At 42.4% G+C, this 24,245-nt stretch overlaps 1 protein-coding gene and 1 long non-coding RNA gene across 2 annotated transcripts in view; one reads left to right on the top strand and one right to left on the bottom strand.

Moving 5' to 3' along the window:
- Positions 1–6,756, bottom strand: part of LOC116737948 — an 85,942-nt gene extending 79,186 nt beyond the window's left edge. The window contains exon 1 of the long non-coding RNA XR_004343313.1: positions 6,695–6,756. This is a non-coding gene — a long non-coding RNA (uncharacterized LOC116737948). The remainder of the gene's footprint in view (positions 1–6,694) is intronic.
- EXOC4 (exocyst complex component 4) overlaps positions 1–24,245 on the top strand; it is a 754,543-nt gene that overhangs the window by 648,263 nt on the left and 82,035 nt on the right. The window lies entirely within an intron of this gene.

Here is a 24,245-nt window from a genome sequence, read left to right on the forward strand (position 1 = left end):
TGGACACTCTCATGTAGTTGTGCTGTTTTCTAAATAAGACTGGGACTGTTCTCTTGATAGTGAGGAATCCCTGGGAGCTTTAGGTGAGGCAGCCTAAACAAAGGATCAGAATACGGTGGCCCCATATCCTCTTCCTTCATTGGAAACGCTGTGGGTCCCCTGACAACCTGTCCATTTCCTCTAAGAGAGTCTCTTGCACAATTTTTACAGCAATATAAAACTTCACTCAAGAACTGTGATGACAGTTGGCCTTTTATGGTACAGTCTTTAAACAGTGATACCAGGGTACGGAGAAAGCACAGAGAGACATTCTTACCACAATATTAATGTTAATATTTATGGATTATTATTGTAAGCACCAAAGCAGAAATAGCATCAGTCTTTCTTCATACAGGAATTAGAAAGGCCATCCTTCCGGGCTGGCTTTATGAAGAAAAATATTTGCTCAAACTTTATGCAGAGAAAGGAGATGTTCCGAACTTCTGTCATGTCTGCTACTAAAAGAGGGAGTGTGAGGAAAACTCCTTCGTGTTATTTGTTTAAAGGTACCACAGCCCAATTACCACATTTGCTCAAGCCAGCCGCCTTGGGACTTTTCACAGAAATCTTGGAAGTGTGCTAGAGAAACGCCCCCACAAAAGACTCTTGCATATGCTGCTGTATCTGCCTCGTTCCACGAAGCAGAGCATGGGTCACCGAGGGACAGATGGCTGCCCCACACACCCCCAGTCGCCGGAAACTCCTCCCACAAACAAGCGGGGAGAGGTGCTTTTCTTCAACACTATCCCCAGCCTACCCATGGAATACCGAGGCAAGACCTACATCGAATGTTATACTCCTGCCTCATTTCTGTTCTTTAGTCCCCGCGTGACTCAGCAGACAAGCATGGGCTGGGCCTGGGACAAGGCACTTTTAATATCATCCATGCAATTGTCTATATTATACATTTCTCATAGGATCAAGTCTACTAAGGTATACCCGATATCTGACGTACTGCCTCACAAACAGTGATCTCTTGGTAAAAGGCAGGTTTTTCTCCCTTCTGCTTCTTCTCTTTAAAGCCTGTTTCCCCATTCTTAGTCATCTTGAGGATATTTTATTTCCGACTCTTCCATTTTGCTGCCAATATTTGCCCTTAGTGGTACCCAATGTGAGATGCCCAGGTCTGTGTCCGGTTGTCTCCCCCTTCCCCTGTCCTACCTGTTGATAGCTGGGCCATTCCGCCTGATAATTTAATGTCACTGTCAAGGGACCTGTGACGTGTTGCACTTTGAAATTAGACTTTCGGCATTTATGTTTCACAGCCTTCCAGAAGTCACGTGGTCGTGGAACTCAGGCGTAGGACAAGGGTGTATTTATTCAGGGTCACAGTGAGGAAAACTTCAGGTTAAACCTCAGCTCTCATTAAGTGACTTCTCAAGCGTGCAATTGAGTGTGTCAGGGTGGGAGGGGGAGGTGGGGGGGCATGGAAATGAAGAAGCTGCCGCATGGTGGTTTTAGTAAAAAACAGGAAGAAAAAGAACAGACCATCCAGCCCCAGAGCCCTTTTAGCATCAAGGGTTTCTGTCTGTGCTCAGCTGCGTTCTCTTTCTCATTAGGGATTAACTTACATGTTTCATGGAGTTGATTGTTCATATAATTTGTTGTGTTTTGTTTTGTTTTCGGTTAGACAACTTATAAATTGTTTTATTTTTTAATATTTATTTTAAAAGTTTATTCATTTTGAGAGAGAGAGAGAGAGAGAGAGAGAGAGAGAGAGAGAGAAAGTGCAAGCAGGGAAGGGGCAGAGAAAGGGAGAGAGAGAATGCAAGCTGATAGCACAGGGCCGGATGCAGTCCTCAAACCCATGAATGGTGAGATCATGACCTGAGCTGAGATCAAGAGTCAGACACTTAACCGACTGAGCCACCCAGGCGGCCCTAAATTGTTTTATTTCTTTTTTTGTTAACTTTGGGACCCCAAACAATCTTTTCTTTTTAATGTTTATCTAGTTTTGAGAGAGAGAGAGAGAGAGAGAGAGAGAGAGAGAGAGCAGGGCAGGGACAGAGAGAGAGGGAAAAAGAGATCTGAAGCAGGCTTCCCACTGACAGCAGAGAGCCACGAGATCATGACCTGAGCTAAAGTCAGATGCTTAACCAACTGAGCCACCCAAGCACCCCTAAATTGTTTCATTTCTTAAAAGCAGAGTAAGTATAGACTGTTAAATGTCCTAGTAGTCCTGAATTTCCCTGGGAAGGCGTACTAGATACTGACATTTCATCGATGCCCCATACAGAGGAATTTTTTACATAAATAAATATATATATGCATTAATTTAAAACATCTATCATAACTTAAAAGTACTACATTTTTATTAACTATAGGCTTTAGTCCTCAATAAAATCCTGATGGCAAAGTACAATTTAGTCTAAAAGAATAAGGAATTCAAGCCATTCTGGTCTTTCGATTATGAAGTGCAGAGTCTTAAGTGCTAATATGGTATTTTCTGCATCCGCTATTTGGGTATCTGATTGTTCGTTGATTTTCTTCGTATACCAGTGTCGTGCTAAGGATGGCTTAAGGTTTCACATATATCATGAAATGACAAGAAGGCTTCATTATCACATAGCTTCTTTTAGTTTCCCCAGAACCATTTGAAACATCTCAACAGTTGAAAAGTGCATCCCGGTAATATACTGAGAAACAAGAATAGTGAAAATAGCTATTTAGCTTGAATTCATTAGGGGTCAATTACCCATGTTGCAATTCACTTAATTTCCCACTTTCCACACTGAATTAGTTATGTGAATTAGTTAACAACCCAGCCACCACCGCCATATCAGCTAGCACTAACACTGCTTTCCCTCATCAGCGCTCCACACTGGCTTGGGTTGTAAACCACAGCACCAGGTGGAAACCGTAGCCAACCTGGGTGTGCTGCACGGGCCTAGGGAGTTCTTCGTGCTGATACGGAAGTGAACGAGGCCAGTGTAATTATCAGTATCAATAATAGAACCAGCGCAAGGCATAACTCCTTGAACGCAGCAGGCACTCAGTAAATATTTCCTCAAATTAAATTAAATTAACAAAGTGCTTACAATAAGAGCCTGGAATCTGCTACCTTTCCATTTGCTGAACCAGCTGGTAAAACCGTGTCTGCAAATGAGCCAACCCTTTTTCTTATTTCTGTAGATACTACCATTCCCTTTCTTCTTTCCTCTCGTTTCAAGCACCGATAATAACAGTTACCTTACAGAGCACAGGAAGATTCCCTCCAAGTCATCTATTTATCTCCATGAAGAATTTCTCCTAACGTTGAACAGTATAATTACCTTTGGATCTTCACAGTATTTTTAGCCTCCAATGTCCTTATTTAAAGTAATATATTTAATTACATACCTATTTTATCCCTTGCCAAATGTGGATTTTACTTACTGAAAATGTTCCTTCTGACCTTCTACTTTGACTTGTAGACTTTGACTTTGGCTACTTCCTTTCCTTAATCCTTCCTTCGGTGCTGGTTTGGGCCCAAATATTCAGTCACCAACTAATGAGCGTCTTGTGATCTAAAAGTTCTTTTTAAAAACTCTGAATGCATTTCCTCCATAGAAACGTTCTTTCTGGCTGTGAGATACGTGACATGATATTTAATTTCTAGAAGTCTCAATTTTCTCATCTGTAAGTTAGGTATAGTGTTAATGCCTCTTTTTGATACTTGCCCTGAAGATCCGCTGATTTTACTTCCTAAATATTTCTACATCTATCGTTTCTTCTTCGTCCCTACTGTCGCTGCCCTACTTTATACCTTCATTGTTTCTCACCTGAATCATCTCAGTAGCCTCCTAGTGATTAGCCTGCTTCCATTTTTCTTCTCCTCTTATGATACAACTGCTGTGCCAAAGTGATCTATCTAAATGCAAATCTGACCATACAACTTGTTACAGTGGCCTGTCATCATCCGGTGGGCAAGATCCAGGATCTTTAACATGACTTAGAAGGTTCTTCACAATGTTCTTCACAATCTGTATCTCTGGGTTTTTTTTTTTTAATTTTTTCAACATTTATATATTTTTGAGAGCAAGCATGAGCAGGGGCGGGGCAGACAGGGAGACACAGATTCCAAAGCAGCCTCCAGGCTCTGAGCTGTCAGGACTGAGCCCAACGCGGGGCTCGAACCCACAAACTGTGAGATCATGACCTGAGCCGAAGTTGGACGCTTAACCGACTAAGCCACCCAGGCACCCCTCTAGATCTCTGTTTTTAAGGGCACTGAACTGCCCTTAGTTCTCCTACAATGCCCTGCCATTTCTCACCCCCTTACCTTTATTCAAGCTGTCTCTTCTGAGCCTAATGCCCATTCTGCTACCTTTTCTCATTCTCCTTCACCCATTCCTCCTTTAAAATGTAACTTAAGCATCAGCACTTCCAAGAAACTTTTTTTGGACCCTTTCAGGCTGAATTAAGTAATCTTCATCTGAGCATTTTACATACTGTATTGTGCCGTTTATCTCTTTCTATATCTGCCTTGCCAACCAGACTGTAACCACTTGGAAAGTATGCACTTGGTCTCTTTCCTGTTTACACCAAGTAATATGGTACCTAGTACTTAGAAGGGGCTGAAAAAATGTGGATCGTAGCAATTAGCATAAATGACAAACAAATTGACCCTAACCTCCATTGATATTATTATTTCCAGTGGGGAAATATATATCTCTGTCTAGATGACTCCAAGAACACAGTCCCCTATGCAGCAGTCTCAGAGAGAACTTTCCTTCCCACCTCCTACCCCTACAACCCTAATGTATCCCTAGTTGTTATTTCTAACAGCTGTTACTTACCATGAGAGTACATCTGAAATAATGTGATATGGACTATAGTTAATGCTATAGTATAAACAAGAATAGCCTCTTTTTACAAGGGCAAGGTTGTGGCATAGACCTAGGAAACATTTTTGAAAGCCAATGAAGAAAGCCTGTCTGAAGTGGAGCTAAAGGAGAAGCTATGAGCTGAGTTAAAATCCTCCTCAAAAAAAATAATTCTGCATTCACTCCAGTAGGTTAAGTTGTTGATTGAGGCCCCCCAGTTTTTTGACCATAGAGCAGCGGTTTCCATACAGTTCAGAGGGGTCCTGAGCCAGCATAGTCCTAGGCTTTCCACTTTCTTTTTTTAATTTTTTTTTAATGTTTATTTATTTTTGAGAGAGACAGAGACAGAATGTGAGTGGGTTGGGGCAGAGAGAGAGAGCGAGACACAGAAGCAGAAGCAGGCTCCAGGCTCTGAGCTGTCACCACAGAGCCCAACGCGGGGCTCGAACTCACGAGCTATGAGATCATGAACCTGAGCCGAAGTTGGACACTCAACCAACTGAGCCACCCAGGCGCCCTCCACTTTCTACTTTAGCCAGAGCACCTTCTGAACTTTATGCCAGTTATTGGAGATTAGGTGTTGAACTCAACTCATAGTCTTAGCTATGAATCGTTCATGTCCACAAAGTCAGAGTCCATGAAGAATCAATAAAAGCTGCCACCTCCATCTTTTATGTGGTTCCTAGCAGATTTCTTCTTAAGACGTTGGGGTAGGAAGGATAGAAGTGATCATCTGTGATGCCTGAAGCCTACCTATTTCTTACATTGCTTTGACATGCCCAGGCATGTAGTTTGCCAAGGAAGACACTGGCATAGAATTTAGGAAGGATATGGGGCGCCTGGGTGGCTCAGTCAGTTAAGCATCTGACTCTTGATATTGGCTCAGGTTATGATCTCACAGTTTGTGAGATATTTTCAGGCTCTGTGCCAACAGCGCGGAGCCTGCTTGGAATTCTCTCTCTCCCTCTCTCTCTGCCCCTCCCACATGCACACACTCTCTCACGATAAATAAGTAAACATTAAAAAACCAGAATTTAGGAGGGATATTCAGCAAATGTGATGGATCTATAGATTGGGAGAAGTGGAAGAACACCATTTCAAGTAAAACACACCCAGGTCCAGCCACATGGTAATATAACTATAAAGTTAATAAGGATAAGCGATTGTCACTTAGTATGAACCTTAAATAATTATAAAAATAAAAATGTGGTGAGTGAACATACACTTTTATCTGTGCTGCCTCCAGTAACCCCACTGAAACCAAACAAAAGGGAATTTTAAAGGTATAAATCCACAGAAACAAAGACTACCAGAGAAGAGAAAATCCAGGAAGGCTAATATCTGAACCAGTAGTGAGTACATCAAAAAGTTATTCAACTTATATTAAAAAAAAAAAAAATTGGCATAGCTAACTACCTCTGAAAGAGTGAATGAAGGTGGGGCTCAAAACAGGAAGACTTGTTGAAAGCTGTTGGTGAGACATGCACTCTCAGATTTTCTCCCGTACTTCCCATAGCTACGGCATTGCTCCTATCAAATCATAACAGAGTATTGGAGTTTCGTTCTCTAAAAATGGTAAAACAGAGATTCCTTGGACTGTGGACAGAAGTCATAGTTGAGTGTGGGACTATCATACTGAAATTAGGGCGGCTAATTCAGAGTTCATGTTAATGACAGTTGAGACCTGCCTTCTTTCCCCAGTTGGCTGGCAGCCAGGTATATGGCTTCAGACAAGAGACCAGAAAGTCTTTGAAGACTCTGAGCAGCCCAAGAGAAGAAAGACAAAAACAAAACCCAAAGACACTGACATCTGTGGTTCCCCAGTAAAAGAGACCAAGCAGCTCACCTACCATGATGACCACAGTCTACAAACTCCCATCTCCACAGACACAAACTTCAGTCAGCCTCACTTCAATATGATCGGAGAGCCAGGGACAGTAGACATTTGAGGAAACCAGATAATACGAAACACAGAGACCAAAATAAACAGAAACATGACTCAGAGGAAACAAGGACTATCCAGAAAAAAAAAATGCACTTTAAAAACACCCCTATATTTAATATCCTTAGAAGAAGGAAGAGAAGATACTGCACCCATGATAAGAATAGTATCGCATATGAGAGGAACATTCAGAGAACGGAAAATAACTCTTGGAAATAAAAGTAAGTGAAAATAGGCAAACATAAAAATAAAAAGGATCCGAGGAGCAGTCCAGCATGTCCAATAACTGAATAATAGGGCCAAAGAGAAAGGAGAGAAATAAAGGAAAGAGAAACATCAGAGAAAAATGAAGAAAACCTCCCAAAGCAAATAATACATCAATTTTCAAATTGGAAGAGACCAGAGTGCCCAGCATAACAGATGAAAACAGAGCTAGAGTCCTCCTACCAAAGCAATCATCACAAAATTGCAGAACCCACAGGATAAAGAGAAAACCCTACACTGTCCAGGAAAAAAAGAAGTATGGGTGTGTGTGGGGGGGGGGGGGGGGGGGGGGGGAATAGAAAAAAACCAAGAAGCAGAAAAGCAATGACTCCTTAGAAGTAACACTGGAAGCTAGAAGAGAGTAGAAAAATAATACCTTTTAAATTCTAAGAAAAACTATTTCCAATCTAGAATCATATACCTAACCAAACTGTCAGTTCAGTTGGAAGGAAAAACAAAAACATTTCAGGCGTATCTAAGATCTCAAAAACCATATTTTCCATGCAGTCTTCTTCAGAATCTACCAAACTGAAAGAGTTGACATAAAAATAGGAAGGCATGGTGAGAAGAAATGGAAATCATAACACAGAGAAAGAACCCCAAAATGGTAATGACAAGAGATGCCAAGAGGGCAGCAATGCACCAAGCATAGGGAATAACTGGCCCAGAGATGAGGGATTCCCAAGGTCTCAGGAGAAGTCTGTGCAGGAAGATGATACTGAGAGAACAGCCAGTGTGTTTGAATTTATGGAGAGAAGAACTGTTCAATCGGGGAAGTGTTCGAGGTTACATAAAAAACTAAGCAAACAAATAAATAACAAGGCTGTTATTAGCACCAGAGACATCAAACTTGTGATGCTAGGGGGGAAAACTAGGGAAGACCACATGGCCTTAGATGTCAGTGGCACTTAGAGTAACGTAAACACCACACACCGATCTCACCAAAATGAAGAAGCAGGTGTAGCACGAAAGCAGTGGGAAGAGTGAGCATCAGTGGAGGGAGCCAAGTCCTCATCTTGCCTAGTGGGAGGGCAACAAACACCGAGAACTGGAAAGTCAAAGAGTAGAGAAATGGACAAGTTCATTAACCACAGAGGGGTAAGAACTGTGCAAATCAACCAAAAGAGTTAAACGTGGTGCCCCTAGCGAAAAAACTTATAAAAATGACCCTTTATGGACATCGTTAGCTTTCATTAAAATTAAAAAGTGAACTGAAAAGTGACTATGTAGCTGAAATCCTCCCTGGGTCTTCACTTTTAAGTTTATGATCAATTGTAATGAATAATTTATACTACTGCATGAAAACGTTAGGTAGACCCAGTCAAGGAAGAGCCTGTTTTCCATAAAGATCCAGTCTGTCTTCTTGAGATCCAGGAACTAGAGAAAAACAGACCTTCCAAATGTCAGGTGAAATCTGGACTTTTACAGTTTCTCCTGTGAAAGTGATGACAAGAGTAACTATCATCTGCCTTCATTCCTAGTAGTGACCACCAAACCCAGATCATACCAGAATAATTTATTTGCTTGTGTTTGAGTGAGATAATAGGAACTCTGCTATCTCGTATTTAATAAGATCTCAGGTGGCTTCTCTATATTCTGCCTTGCTTATGGACACGCTGTCTTAATCAAGATGTTTTCTCATTTCATAAGGACTATCAGATAGCTACAACCAACTGGATGCCTAACAGAACGGACAGAAGTGGATTCTGTTTCTCAGCTATTTCCATAGAAACAGCAGAACCCTGATAATTTACATTTTAGGTATAATGAAAATTTTAAGCCGTTATATTAGATACGCATGTATAATACACAGAAAAATTGTTAAAATAATTCAAGTATGTTTAATATTGGAGATATAACATTATCCCCCCCCATTAGTGAGAATATAAGCAATTCACTATTATGCTGTTTCCACAAGCTATCTGACAGATTTTTTGAGACAAATCTCCCTAGGAGTATAATGATCACACTAGAAGATTTAAGTTGCCTTAAATCTCTACCAACAGATTAACGAGAAAGATACTGTGCTGTTACAATACAATATTCTGGCCATTAACAAACAGATGTTTATGGATATATGATCAGAACTTGGAACCTACTTCTTTATGATCAAAACATAAAGCTATTAATGGGGCGCCTGGGTGGCTCAGTCGGTTGAGCGACTGACTTCGGCTCAGGTCATGATCTCACAGTTTGTGAGTTCGAGCCCTGCATCGGGCTCTGTGCTCACAGCTCAGAGCCTGGAGCCTGCTTCTGTGCTTAATGTCTCCCTCTCTCTGACCCTCTCCCGTTCATGCTGGCGTTCTCTCTCTCTCTCTCTCTCTCTCTCTCTCACATAAATAAATAAATAAATAAATAAATAAATAAATAAATAAAGCTGTTAGCAAAACATTTCACCATAGGATTATAAAATAACACAACTTCCAAGATTGACAGGACCTTGGTCACTAGTCAGCTCCAGTAATGAGCACTGCCATTTATTGAGAACTTACTAGGCATATGACATTACACAGGTTTTAGAATATTCTCCCTAATTGTTAGAACGCTATGAGGGTAAGTGTGGTAGGCAGCATGTAGCCTCCAGAAGGTGTTGACTTCTTAATCCCCAGAACCTGCAAAAATGTTCAGGAAAGGGGGATTAAAATTGCTACTCAGCTTAGTTTGTAGTAGGGAAATGATCCTAGATAATCCAGGTTGGCTCAGTGTCACAGGGGTCCTTAAAATTGGAAGAAGAGCGGTGCCTGGGTGGCACAGTCACTTAAGTGTCTGACTCTTGATCTCAGCTCAGGTCATGATCTCACGGTACACGAGTTCAAGCCCCGCATCGGGCTGTGCGCCGATGGCGCGGAGCCTGCTTGGGGTTCTGTCTCTCCTCTCTGCTCTTCCTCCATTTGTGCTTGTTCTTTCTCAAAGTAAGTAAATAAACTTAAAAATTTTTTAAACAGTGGAAGGGGCGACAGATGAGAGGTCAGACTAATGCCCTGTGAGGACCCGGCCCTCCTTTGCTGGCCTTAAAGATGGAGGAAGGGGCCACAAGCCACAGAATGTGGACAGCTTCTAGAAGCTAGCACAGACCAGGAAATTAATTCACCCCAGAGCCTCTAACATCTCAATTTTAGCCCAATGAGACCCATGTCAGACTGCTGATCTTCAGAACTATAAGATAATAAACTTGTGTTGTTTTAAACTATGACATCTGTAGTAATTTGTCAAAGCAGCGATAGGAAAGTAATACAATAAGCATTATCATCTCAATTTTTCAATGACAAAAGTCAGGTTGAAAAGATTGAGAAACTTCCATAAAATCGTGTAGGTAGTAAGTGGCAAGGCTGGGACTAGAACCCGGGGCAGTGTGAATCCCAGACCTGAGTTCAGCCTGCAGTAAATAGCTGGCATTGATTGAACACCAACCAGATAGGAGGCAGTTTATAGACAAGGAAACTAAAAGCCCAATGTCTAACTCTACCGAGGTCACACATCAACATGGTGCCGCAAACGGGTTCAGAACCCAGGTTCCGTCCTACCCTCTCTCGGGCTTTGTCTTGAAGAACATACGTCATGCCGAAATACAAGTGGAAAAGTCACATGGGGCAGAGATACTAAATAACAGCTGTGCAGAGAAAGGGATGCATTTGCTGTCTCCTTCTCGTTAGGGCAGTTCGGTTTCCTGAAAAAGTTTACACTGACCCCAAATCCTTTCCGTCACTTGGAACTGTGCAGCTCCCAGGTAGCTGGTCTGTGTTTCAGTCGTTAGTCCCATTAGCATATCTTTCACCTTAGAGGAAGCTTCTCATTAAGTGAAATGAGTGAAAAGCTTATCCCCCGTGGCGGCACAGCTCTAGCCAGGGCAGGGATGCAGCGCCCTTGACCCTCCTTTGACCCTGGCGTTCCCTGGAACAGACTCTCCAGAGAAAGGATCCAAGACGTTTAAAGGGCTATGCTCTTATTTTCTGTTACTTTTATACACAATCTAAATCTTAACACACAAACAACACTTATCATGCAAGTTAAACAGATTTAAATTTAAGCAAAATTGAGTGCCACCACATGTGCTTATGCCAGATCTATATAATTCTTTGGAGGTTTCTGGAAACATGAACCAAGCCATTTATGCTTCATAGGAACAGATTATATCATTTGAAATCCTCAATAAAAATGCAGTCTCATATTCTACAGATGGGTGTCATTTAATTAAAATATGTATTTAAAATGCAAAGGGCTACATTAATTCTTCACTGTGGCTGAGATTTTAATTGCACTTGAGTTAGGAAATTCTGAGTTAATGTTCCCCTGGCATCTCTCATCCAGCCTCTTAGAACAGATGTATTGTGATCTGAGGAGGATTTCAATATGTTTTCACATGCTGTCCATGTAGGGATGGCTCTGAGATGTTAGGGTGGCAGGCATTATAAAAACAAGGAGACGGCTCCCAGGGGAAGGAGCCCAGCAGCCCGTGGCTGGTCGCTCCCCTGCATTCATACCTCATCTGCCTCTTCTACACCAGCTATCACAGGAAGGTTGGCCTGGGCCTCACATTTTTGGTGGGGGACCGACTTCCGTATTTAAAGGGCTCAGAACTTTGAAAAGCTCAGGCATTTTTTTGAGAACCAATTCCACAAATGTCATTTAGTTTTATTTTTTTAATTTTTCTTAGTGTTTATTTATTTTTGAGACAGAGAGAGACAGAGCATGAGCAGGTGAGGGGCAGAGAGAGAGGGAGACACAGAATCCGAAGCAGGCTCCAGGCTCCGAGCTGTCAGCACAGAGCCTGACGCGGGGCTCGAACTCACGGACTGTGAGATCATGACCTGAGCTGAAGTCAGATGCTTAACTGACTGAGCCACCCAGGCGCCCCAGAATGTCATTTAGTTTTAGAGGACATTTTAAGAGTATACTGTGAGTGTTTAATAAATGCTAATTGAGCAATAAGAAAACCATCAGCCTCACTTAAGTACTTGTTGTGGTACAGTAAACTACAAAATACATTCCACAGCAGAACACAGGAATTTTGCACTCTTAGGAACTAGGAACTGTTGCAAAGACAGTCCAGGGGCCAAGAAATGCCAGAGCTCGGGAGTGTTTTCTGACAAGTAAGAGTGGGGAAAAAAAGGGACAAATAATAAATGTTGTGGGCACAAAACTGTGGGATAATAACTGTCAAGGATTTGGGAAACTGGTTTTATATTTAAATTATTAGAGAGGAATCCATGACACTAAAGCATCAAAATAGAACTCCCATGAAAGGAAAGAGGAGAATGAAATTGACACAAAGCAAGAAAAGTTATGTGTCCCTTCGTTCATTCTGGTACTTCACTCATTCAACCCGCTCTGTGCCCAGGACTGAGTTAGGCATGGCAATTCAGTGGTGAACAGAAGATACAAGGTCCAGTCGTTTGAGGCCTTATAGCCTAGTGGGGCATCACCTACATAGGACATGAATACAGACACATGGTCAAATCAGTTCAGGGGTTTCTGTTTTGTATTTAACACAGTTATCTAGGAAATAAGAAGATTATGGAGAAAACAAAGGGGTAGTCAACTTAAAGGGATGAATGTTAAGAATGTTAGTTTAGGGGTGCCTGGGTGGCTCAGTCGGTTAAGCATCCAACTTCAGCTCAGGTCATGATCTCATGGTTCATGGGTTCGAGTGCCACATTGGGCTCTGTGCTGACAGCTCGGAGCCTGAAGCCTGCCTCACATTCTGTGTCTCCCTCTCTCTCTACCCCTCCCCACTTGTGCTCTCTCTCTCAAAAATAAACAGAGAGAGAGAGAGAGAGAGGGAGAGTGTTAGTTTAGAAATAGCAATATAGGGGCACCTGGGTGGTTCAGGTGGTTGAGCATCTGACTCTTGACCTCGGCTTGGAATTCTCTCTCTCCCTTTCTCTCTGCGCCTCCCCATTTTGTGCATGCACTCTCTCTCTCTCTCTCAAAATAAATAAACTTTAAAAACAAGAGAAAGAAATAGCAATATATATTTTAGGAGGTTTTTATTATGTATGTAATATATCTTTTTAATTAAAATCTGCAAGGCTAATATGAGGTAATATATGAGAAGGAACTTCATATTCTTAGGAAAGGAGGCAGTATATAAATCTTAGAGAAGAAAATAAATCCAAAGTCCTCTTTAAAAAATCAGCAGAAGAACCAGTCATGGAACTCAGACCTTCTGGCTCCTCATGTAGTTCTTTGTCAGTAACCAATCTCCTAAGGGGCGCCGGGATGGCTCAGTCAGTTAAATAACCAATCTCCTTGATACGAACTTTTTATTATTTTTTTTAATGTTTATTTATTTATTTTGAGAGAGCACACGTGCAAGTGCACATGTGACCGAGGGAGGGGCAGAGAGAGAGGTGAGAGACAGAGTCTCAGGAAGGCTCACCCCTGTCAGCTTAGAGGCCAGTGCGGGATTCTGTCTTACTACCATGAGATCGTGACCTGAGCCGAAACCAAGAGTGGATGCTTAACCAACTGAGCCACCCAGATGCCCCATAAACTTTTTATGTTAAAAAAGAAAGCCAGGGGCGCCTGGGTGGCGCAGTCGGTTAAGTGTCCGACTTCAGCCAGGTCACGATCTCGCGGTCCGTGAGTTCGAGCCCCGCGTCAGGCTCTGGGCTGATGGCTCAGAGCCTGGAGCCTGTTTCCGATTCTGTGTCTCCCTCTCTCTCGGCCCCTCCCCCGTTCATTCTCTGTCTCTCTCTGTCCCAAAAATAAATAAACGTTGAAAAGAAAAAAAAATAAATAAATAAAAATAAATAAATAAATAAATAAATAAAAAAGAAAGCCAAACCATAACAGACTCTTAAAACCTGAGAATAAACTGAGGGTTGATGGGGGGTGGGAGGGAGGGGAGGGCGGGTGATGGGCATTGAGGAGAGCACCTGTTGGGATGAGCACTGGGTGTTGTATGGAAACCAATTTGACAATAAATTTCATATTAAAAAAAAAAAAAAAAAGAAAGCCAGCTAAGTAGAAGAAACAGCTATATTTTTCTCTCAGGCTTTTACTCAGTTTTGTTGTATGAGTATATGCTTCACTGGTTCAAAATTGCCAACCACAGGGTGCACACCCACCACCAGAAGGTTCCAAGGGCCTTCCCCAGACCCATCTTTTTAAAGAAACGTCTTCTAGTTGAAGAACTCACAGAGAGGCTGGTTAAAGGCTGGAAAGAGAACCTCAGCCCTAACTGCGTAGTCTTTCGCGAACTATAGCAGTTTTAAACCCAAAGAAATGAAATATGATTACGTGTGTCAGAGGCCCAGGCCTGACTTTCTAATTCTGCAGGGATAGATAAGGTTCAGAGGGCCTTGGTGAATGGACCTAATCACCAAGCTTAATGTGCAAGAGTGGACTAGTAAGAGACTGATTTCTCTTTATTGTTAAAGAAGACTAATAAGGTTTGAGAGTTGTTGATTTTCTTAAATATTCCCAGCTTATATCTGGGCTCTTATAGAAATCGGATCTATCTATCTACGTGCCTACCTATCTATCTATCAAATCTTATGGGAGACTGTTTTGCCTGTTTTTTTCTTTAATTTTTATAGGGAAGTATGGAAGGAGAGGCGAATTTTCTTAAAGCAGGATGTGTGTGGAAACTAATTGAAAAGGAACTTCTTTTAAAAGGAGTTACTGCCTCCTTAAAAGTGCTGATTTCCATGTGAAATTTATGCCTTCTTGCAGAGGCAGAGAGGAGGACCCCAGGCAGTTCTAAGGAGTCAATTCATTACTGGTTAGTGTAGACACACCATGAAGGACATTAATTCACAAAATGAAAAACTAATAGAGTGTTTAGCTGCCTCTTTATCACCAGTGGCAGTCTGCAGTCTCTTCATCATTGGTGTTTACTGAGCTGCTGGGAGGAGGTAATCAGGCCTGCTTATCACAGCTCGTCTCAGATGAGTTTACATCCCTTTCTGAGCTCTGTTGGGCATCCCTCCTCTCGTCACTGAAACGAGCAGTCCAGGGGTACCAAAGAAGTTACTCCATCCATTTTTTATTTACTTCCCCTCCTCTTTCCTGTTGAGTCCCCAGCAGAAGCCCTCTAGCACTATACATCTGTAACTCACACTCTGGTCACCCTTTGGTTAATCCCCACAGCCATGGTCCAGACTTCTCTAAATAAGTAAATAGTGTATAGAATAAATAATAATAAAGCTAGCATCTTTTTTTTTTTATTTATTTTTTTTTAAATTTTTTTTTTCAACGTTTATTTATTTTTGGGACAGAGAGAGACAGAGCACGAACGGGGGAGGGGCAGAGAGAGAGGGAGACACAGAATCGGAAACAGGCTCCAGGCTCTGAGCCATCAGCCCAGAGCCCGACGCGGGGCTCGAACCCACGGACCGCGAGATCGTGGCCTGGCTGAAGTCGGACGCTCAACCGACTGCGCCACCCAGGCGCCCCAAAGCTAGCATCTTTATTCCCATTTTACGGATGGAAAAAAACTGGAGCGTGGAAAGTGTGAACTAGGCTGAGCCAGTGACAGAGCCGAGACCTTGATCTGGGAGCCGCATTACTCTTCATTAAGCTGAAAAGAAATTTTACTCTGCTTCTCTAGCTTTTTCCTTCTTACATTCTGCACTTTACATTCTTTCAGCACCCCTCATTGTAGTCTTGGTACTATTGATGATTTCTACTTTCTCACGTGACAGTTTTTACCAGCTGTTCACGTGAAGTGCTGTATTTGTTTCTCTCCAAAAATCTGTTTTGGCAATTCTTGGGCATGCTTCCTATTTTCTCGATTAGAAAGTCCTTTACTCCTCTTCCTCATCACTGAGGTTGCTTCCTTATCTGATAAAAACAGATACGACACTTTAACAAACTTTGAAATACCAGACTTGCCTCATTCAATTCAAAGCATGTTTGAAAGCTCACTGTGGTAGGATGTGCAGAAGGAGCATTATTTACACGTCTTTATGTTTAAGTAAAGCAACTCAGGTTAGCATAAAGATTTCCACAGTCTGCATTATTAGGGGAATTTTGGGGTAATTTTCTGTGTTGTGGATTCTTTGAGTAGCAGAGGATGAGCGAGTGCTGAAAGTGGCGCTAGAAAAGGCAATTTGGCTTCTCTCTCTTTTTGCCTTTGTCCTCTGACTGTCCTGGTTTATTCTTCAGCTTGGCCAGCTGGTTCTGTCTCCACCCCTCTTCTCCAGTAGGCATCTCCTACTGAGGAGACAAAAAGACACATGGTCAATCAGCTGGAGAGCCATAGTGGTAACAGGCACAGATAGGAATTCATAAATCATGTGTTCCATTGAATTCATCCAATAGAAATTAAACTAGATCAGTGAAGTGCTGTCTCTTGGGGCCGTCAGAGAAGATACTCATTTGGTAAATATTTGTGGATCAACTTGGCTTCGCAGATAACACAGTACCCGCTGTGTGCTAGGCCTCAGGGACATGAGTAAATAAGACCCAGCTTCTGCCTGCAGGGGATTTATAGGTCATGGAAAAGATAGGAATGAAAGTAATGACACCATAGTGTGATTGGGCAACCATGGAGTAAACACAACACGCAGTGGGAATAAAGGAAGCATATTTTTAAAGGAGAATATAAGTATCAGAGAAGGCTTTCTGGAGAAGGGGGCAGCTGATCTGGGTCTTAAAGGGTTAATAGTAATTCGCCAGGCAAAGACAGGATAGAAGGGTATTTTATGGAGGAGAAACCAAAAAGAGGAAGGGGAGGGAAGGAGAAAAGGTTATGAAGTGAAAGAAAATAGAGTGAGTTCAAGGTCATTCATGTGTTCAGTGGGGCTGGAATGTAAGGTTCACTGTAGGGGAGCAGCAAGCAATAGCTGGAGATGTGAGCAAGGACCAGTTGAGATGTTATTTGAAAGGTAACGCCCAGCTGTTGAAAGATTTTAGACGTAAGAGAAACATGATCAAATGGTGATTTGAAGGGATTCCTTCAGCAAGACTACGTAGGGGGATAGATTGGAGAGGAATGATTCTTGAGATGAAGAGGTTAGTTAGAAACCTGCTACGTTAACATGGGTGATGAATGCCGGAAGACTGCACCAAGGTGGAGGCATTGGGGTTGGATTCAGAGATATTAAGGAAGAATGATCAGCAGACATCCATTGCTAATTTAACATCGGAAGGACAGGATACAGGCATCAAAGGCCTTTCCAGATTGCTGTCTATGCAACTGGTGGACTGTGACTGTGCCAGGCCCTGTGCTGGGATAAGGAATTAGCTCTGCCAATAGAGCCATATGCTGAAGTGACACTCATTTAAATGAAACAGTACCTGCACATCACAGACGTGTGGTACAGCTCAAACATAAATACAAGCAAATAAACTATCCAAGTGAATTTGTTGAACTAGAACCTTATCGTAAAAAAAAATTCTCCTTAGGGTATATACTCAACTGACTGATTCCTAGAAATTTCTTTCATTATGGAGACATTTCTATTCATGGTAGTTGATCTCTAGTACGTAAATCTAACTTTAGATATTAGTCTAGAAGTAGCAAAATGGACTCATTCAAATGTCATTGACTTTGTACTCTGCATTTGTCCCGTGTTGGGAGATAGAGTGAAACTGGAATTCTGTTTGTGGGTCAGCATATGGAATTATAAACACGTTATATAATTACAAGATAAATAACCAACTAGGATTCAGACGTAATACCCACACTGGGCAGTAGGCACCTGAATGCCCCTAAAGTAACTCAACCTATTGGTAGTTCTTATGAATGGTTTCATGAAGAAAGAGGATGATGCAATACATAAAATTAAAATATGGGATCCTGTGCAGATTTCATTGAGAATTGACTCTACTACTGACTTCGCAGTTACTTATCAACATCTTTGTTGTATATGCAATGCTTTCACCTAAAATAATGGCCAGGTGTAAAATGGACCATTTGTAGCACGACAGGAAATTCAAGCTATGTAGACATTCCTCTGTGTTTATTGTGAGTTCTGTAGAAGCAGTTGATATTGTTATGAAAGTATACTACTGACCACTCAGTGAAATACAGGCTGTGAATGGTGCTTTCTTGTTATGACGATGAAACTGACATGGTAGCAGCAGTGATGAGAGGTTTCGGGTCGTTTCCTGAAGTCTAATTGAGCTAAAATAGGATGAGAGGTTCTTGAGTTGTCTTTTGAATGATTTTTCTTCCCAAGAGGGAAAAAATGTGGAGACTCAATATCCTGTGCTTAATTCTGACCGAAAGGAGGAATCAGCGGGAAAGTGAAAGTTGTATTAGTCTTTGGAGAATGTTACCATATCATATTGGAGTTCACACAGCAAAGTAAACACCAGGCATGGCTAGATGTATCATTTTCAGAAAGTTAAATTTTCAGACGTTTAGAAAAATATTGCTGTGATCCCATGATTAGAACCTCTGAAAGAGAATATAGTTCATGTTTGTGGGAGATGATGCAACATAAAATTTGCACCATAGAAGGCTAAGTAATTTTGACAAGAAATATCATACTTATTCTATGATAGTGTATATTTTTTAACAGCCACACATTCTCTCTCTCTCTCTCTCTCTCTCTCTCTCTCTCTCTCTCTCATTTAATCCTCATAATACTCCCATGAAGTAAATACCATGATTATCTCTATTTTTACATCCTGGGAAACTGAGGCACAGAGAGGTAAAACAACTTACCCAAGGACACAGAGCTATTAAGCAGTCAGTGGTGGAGCCAGAATTGGAACTTACCCAGTTTGCTTCCAGTCTAGACTTTTAATCTCCACACTGCTGCCTAGCATCTCTCGAGCTCTTTGAGGAGCCCACGTGGAAGGATACAAGAATGAAAGAAGAATGAGTACATAGTAAGCACAGAAAATATAAGCCTTAGGTAAAGTGTCAGGGTGGCCAATACCCAGAACCACTGGATGGTCATCAGAGATGCCGAAGACAATAAAATTTAGCTGTGTTTAGGCACAGAAAGAACAGGAAATGGATGGGTCCAGAATTGCTGAAGTGGTGAAGGTAGTGTTAATAAGAAGGCAGAGTCACTCTACTTCTTCTCTTTTGTTTAAAAAGGGAACTGGTTTTCAAATGAAAAGATAGAAGACGAGTCATAGTAAGAAATAAGCGTGAGGAAAGCATCAGATGACTCGTGGCTTTTTTTAAGTACAATTCAAATGATTATCTTGGGTTATTCAGGAAATTTGCGAGAAAATGTAGAACATGTAAAAGACGACTTAACACTGGATTATGGCAGATATTCCTGTTCTCAGAACAGTGAAATCTGAAGAAATTCTAGAAGCTGCAGACTAAAGTTTTGCCATAATCCCAAGAACCAACATGATTGGTAGCACCTAGAAAGAAATGTGGGGAGAGGCAGGAGCCACCGTGATTTCACGAGAAGAAAAAAAATGTGCTCACTGCCCAAGGGCCACGGGAAGAGACTGAACAGGATGTACAGTGGAGGAAACAGGGGCACTATGCGTATATCCATAAAATTAGTAGGCAGAGACCAAGTTTTACCATAATCCCAGTGTGGATATTTCATTTCCAAATGAATACGAATATATTTTCAGTTTAGATCTTGTGTCTCAAATCAAGATTTACCAATATCATTTTATTGTTCCTCTGAAAATAAAATTCTACTTAGTCCAGCAGAGAAATTGATGAGTACCTACTCTTTACAAATGAATTTTCTGATGGATGAGCCTAAGAACAAAGAGATCAAAGCTTTTAGCGACCAATACGTGGTTCCTTCTAAATTTCGTGACTGTCGAAGGGCCAGTGATCCAAAATGTGGAGCATGGAAGTTGTCACACGCTTAGTGTGCTCTAACGAACATGGGGTTGTTTTGGAAGATAAATTCAGTATTAAGCTAAAGCTTTTTTATGTAATGGTTGATAAACAGCTCCAAATCGAAGCTAGCTCCTAACCTCCCTAAGAAGCCAGCTTTGTGGTGATCTCCATCTTTCACCTGGGATTTCATTAGAAAATAATAGAGAAGCCCACGGTACACTTTTCTGAAACATTAGACTGGTCATTGGTTCCGTGAAACATTTTCCAAAGGAAAGGTTGAGTCTCCTTTGCAAGGGAGTCTTGGCGTGTGCTCTTCAAGAGGAGAGCAATTCATAATCTGTTCGGTACTCAGTAAACACATTCTTTTTAAAGACACTAGAATTCATGTAGCTAAGATAAGAAAGAGAAAGCTGGTCACTTGTTTTCAAGTCAGTATGTGTATAGACTTTCGTGCCATTCATTCTCGGTCTTTAGGAGTTTTCCATAATTTAAACGTTTGACTTTTATCCCTGCTTTGGCCGGTATCTGAAGGCTGGAGTGTAGTGGGAAGTGGTTTGCTCGTGACCAAATCCTCCTGTTCAAGGGCAGTGGTTTGCAAATGGCTCTTTTGGCAGATTTTTACTGCCAGATCTTAAAGGTAACAAATGGAAGTGGAGCTGTTGTGATTGAGGTGGCCGGGACACAAAACCGGGAGAATGGGGATCGGGAGGCCAGCAGCCCCGCTGAGCACATTCAGGACATCGTCGCCTTAGAGGTCACAAGCGTCCGTGAAAGGAGAGCCCAGGGATTCCTAGTGACTCTTCATCCCACTCTGCTGCTCCAGATGTGCTCAGATCTGAGGTGCCCTAGCTCAGGAGGATCTCGGGAGTAGAAGGTTCGATTTATTCATCTAGACTCAGGACAACAGAAGCCACTTTAGGTATTTCAAGCAAGAGGGAACTTAATAGAAGGAATGAGATGTTTTTAAAATTGCTCAAAAAGCTTAGAAAACAGTGGGAAGGAAGCAAAGACAAGGGAAATAGCTGCCGGCTTGCAGGAAATGAGGAAATACAGGAGATGTGCCAGGAGGTGTCACCAACTGCCGCGAGGAAGCAGCTGTCACCAGAGCTCTCCTGGAGCATCTGCAGTCCTCTTATTCGCCATCTGCCTGGGCATCTTTCCTCCACTGCAAGGGGAAGATCGTGCCTTCCCTCTCTCTGTGCCTTCCACAGCTTCGGGGAGTGCCTCTTGCTGGTGGGATCTAAACCCAAAACCCTGCCGGCACAGAGTTGGAAAATACGGTTCCTGAGCTTCCAGGGAAGGGTGGGGGATGATGCCAAGCTGACAACAGACAAGGGCACAGGTGTATTATCTCCTCTCACTTTCTACGATGGATGGAATCTAGGGTAATATCAAGACAAACATATTCCCAAGAAAAAACGAAGTAGCAAGTCTCCAATGGAGACACACACACACACACACACACACACACACACAGGGGCGTCTGGGTGGCTCAGTTGGTTGAGCTTCCAACTCGGTTTCGGCTCAGGTCAGGATCTCCCAGTTTGTGAGTTCAAACCCCACGTCAGCCTCTGTGCTAACAGTGCAGAGTCTGCTTGGGATTCTGTCTCCTCTCTCGGCCCCTCCCCTGCTCCCTCTCTGTCTCTCTCAAAAATAAATAAACATTTTAAAACACACACATCTTTTCAAAATAAGCCCAGTTCAGCTGTTTGAAGCTTTCATAGAAGACCTGACTCGTCAGTGTCTTTACGTACATACTGAAATAATTTATAATACTCTTATTGTGAAAATAACAATTTTGATCATTTCAGGCCCAAATGTTATGGCTATGTATAGATTCATGATCACTCCTCCCATCGCCGTGCCCCATGCACACACACCCGGGTGCATCGTTTCTCCTGTCTCTCCTCATAGCACCTTTGGCCGGGTGAAAACCATCTGTGACCGTGAAGTAAACGCTGATTCAGAATACAAATTTGACCTTACAAAGCCCTGTTTGAGTCAGGCAGACCTGCTCTCCCAAAAACACAATTTCCAGGCTTTGTTGAATATCCTTTTGAATTCCTACGATAACGCCTAAGTTCGCTTTGCTGAAGAACCAAGCGCTACAGACATCCTTTCCTTGAAAAGAAAGATCCCGTCATTCCTCCCTCAAAGGAATGTGAGAAACACGACTGTATCTCCTCATCTCCTCCCAAGCTGCTTCTGAGTCTCATTCCTTGCTTTCCCGCCAAGCTCCACTTCCTCATGTCTGCCTGAAATGCCGCCTCCTTTATTGAATTGACAACTCTGGAGAAAGTCAGTCTCCTCACTTTGTAGATTAAAAGGTAAAATTTAAACCTGCCACTTTTAGTCCCTTTTTCTGCTGTTTGCCTCTGCTGCTTTGAACATTGCCAGAATTCTAGTGTTCTCTTACTTTTGTCATTCCTCATTTTAAGGTCAGAATGTCATGAGTTTACACCCGTAAATGTCTTACTACAGCGTTTTCTTTCTGTCCATTAGCTGCGTGAACAACTAAGCCCACAGCTCTCCGGTGTCTTGCAAGGTGTTTGGATGAGGAAGGAAATGAGTCTCAGAGTTTCAGTCTCCGGGGTTCCCACCAAGAGGTCCGACAACAATAACTGAGATTTAGTAAGCACTTACTGTGTGCCCTGCATTGTCCTAAATGCTCTACGTGCGTTACATACGCCGAGTTCTTGTGATGACTCTCAGAGGCTGAAACTGTCACCGCTCCAGTTCAAGGTCTTCACGATTTTGCCCAAGATTATTCCCTTAGTAAGTGGTTGAGTCAGAATTTAGCCACTACTTGCTGAGCTAAACTTGCTCATTGCAAGAGAAATGTTATAGGTAGAAAAATGGGGTTCATAGTTAATATGAGAACACTCAGGTCCTTTTACTTAGAGAAAGAAAGTTACTTTGATTTTGAGTGAGGTGATACATATCCCCAGATCACATAGTTGCCAGATAGGTAAATGATTGCTGCTCTATGTAGCTTACCCTTAACTGGCCATAAAACAGAGTATAGGGGTTCCTGGGTAGCTCAGTCACACGTCTGACTTCGGTTCCAGTCATGACGTCATGCTTCGTGAGTTCGAGCCCCATATCGGGCTCTCTGCTGTCAGCACTGAGTCTGCTGGGGATTCTCTCTCTGTCCCTTCCCTTCTCTCTCTCTCTCTCTCTCTCTCTCTCTCTCTCTCTCTCTCAAGAATAAATAAAAAATACATTAAAAAAACAGATTATGAACCTTTTGATATTTAGGAAAGCTGATTCTGGAAGCATCTATATGAACTGTTAATTATCCTAGGGATTATATGGCAAGGCCAGAATGCATGTGAGAACAGTATTCATGTGTTACTAATGTAGAAAGACAGAAATAGGGCTGCATATTATTAACCTTCACAAGGCATTCATCAGTAGGTGTGTGGCACCAGCTCATCCCTTTAGCCTGCAGAGGGAATGTCTGACACAAGAGAGAGTACAAGGGGGGGACTTGGTTAACTGCCATCTTGACTGCGGACTGGAGAAGTGGCCACACTTGTCCTCACTGAGGAGAAATTCTCTCAGCAGGATTCACACCGGCAGATCCGGCACCATGTGTTAGCAAGTACGTCCTCCCTGTATTTGTTACTTGCAGCCTCAGAGGGAGCCGTCACCAACTCCACAGCTGGTCTCCGTGACTGTCTGTGTGCTCGGTGGCAGGGACAACTCTGTCTTCCGGATATGTCAGTTGCGTGTGTGTTGTCCTCACAGCAATAGGATCAGAGTGACCAGCGCATCTACGATTCTACCTGCTCTGTTCTACACTAACAGTAGTTCGTGAGGGCTTTGCCGTTCGCTGTGTAAAGCTACTCTGATTGTTCCGAAGCCGACCGAAAGCGACGGACGAAGGAGAAGGAACCTGGGTTGTTGTTATTTATTCAGTCAGTACATCATTGTTTGAATAAGTAACAGTAGTCATTGTGATGGTAATAGCAATTGCCGTATATTAAGCGCTTGTGTGTCAAATACTATTCTAAGCCTTTGTAGATTTTCTCATTTAAAAAAATTTCTTTAATGTTTATTTTATTTTTGAGAGAGAGAGAAAGAGCACGAGCAGGGGAGGGGCGGAGAGAGAGGGAGACACAGAATCCAAAGCAGGCTCGAGGCTCTAAGCTGTCAGCACAGAGTCCGACGCGGGGTTCGAACTCACAAACCGTGAGATCACGACCTGAGCCGAAGTCAGACGCTTAACCGACTGAGCCACCCAGGCGCCCCTATATTTTCTCATCTAACCATCAGACTCCTGTGAGGTAGGTACCTGACCCTCCTTTTACCGGGATACAGAGATAAAAGCGAAGTTGTATCTGCTGTAGGTCAAGAAGATAATGATTACTTTTCAACTCCAGTCCAAATGTATGGATGATGTAGCTGCCTGAATAGGAAAGTCCTGAAGAAAAGGCCCCTGGGAGAAGTCCAGTGCAAGAGAGACCCAGTG

The sequence above is a fragment of the Lynx canadensis genome, chromosome A2 (genome assembly GCF_007474595.2).
Source record: "Lynx canadensis isolate LIC74 chromosome A2, mLynCan4.pri.v2, whole genome shotgun sequence".
Taxonomy (NCBI): Eukaryota; Metazoa; Chordata; class Mammalia; order Carnivora; family Felidae; genus Lynx; species Lynx canadensis.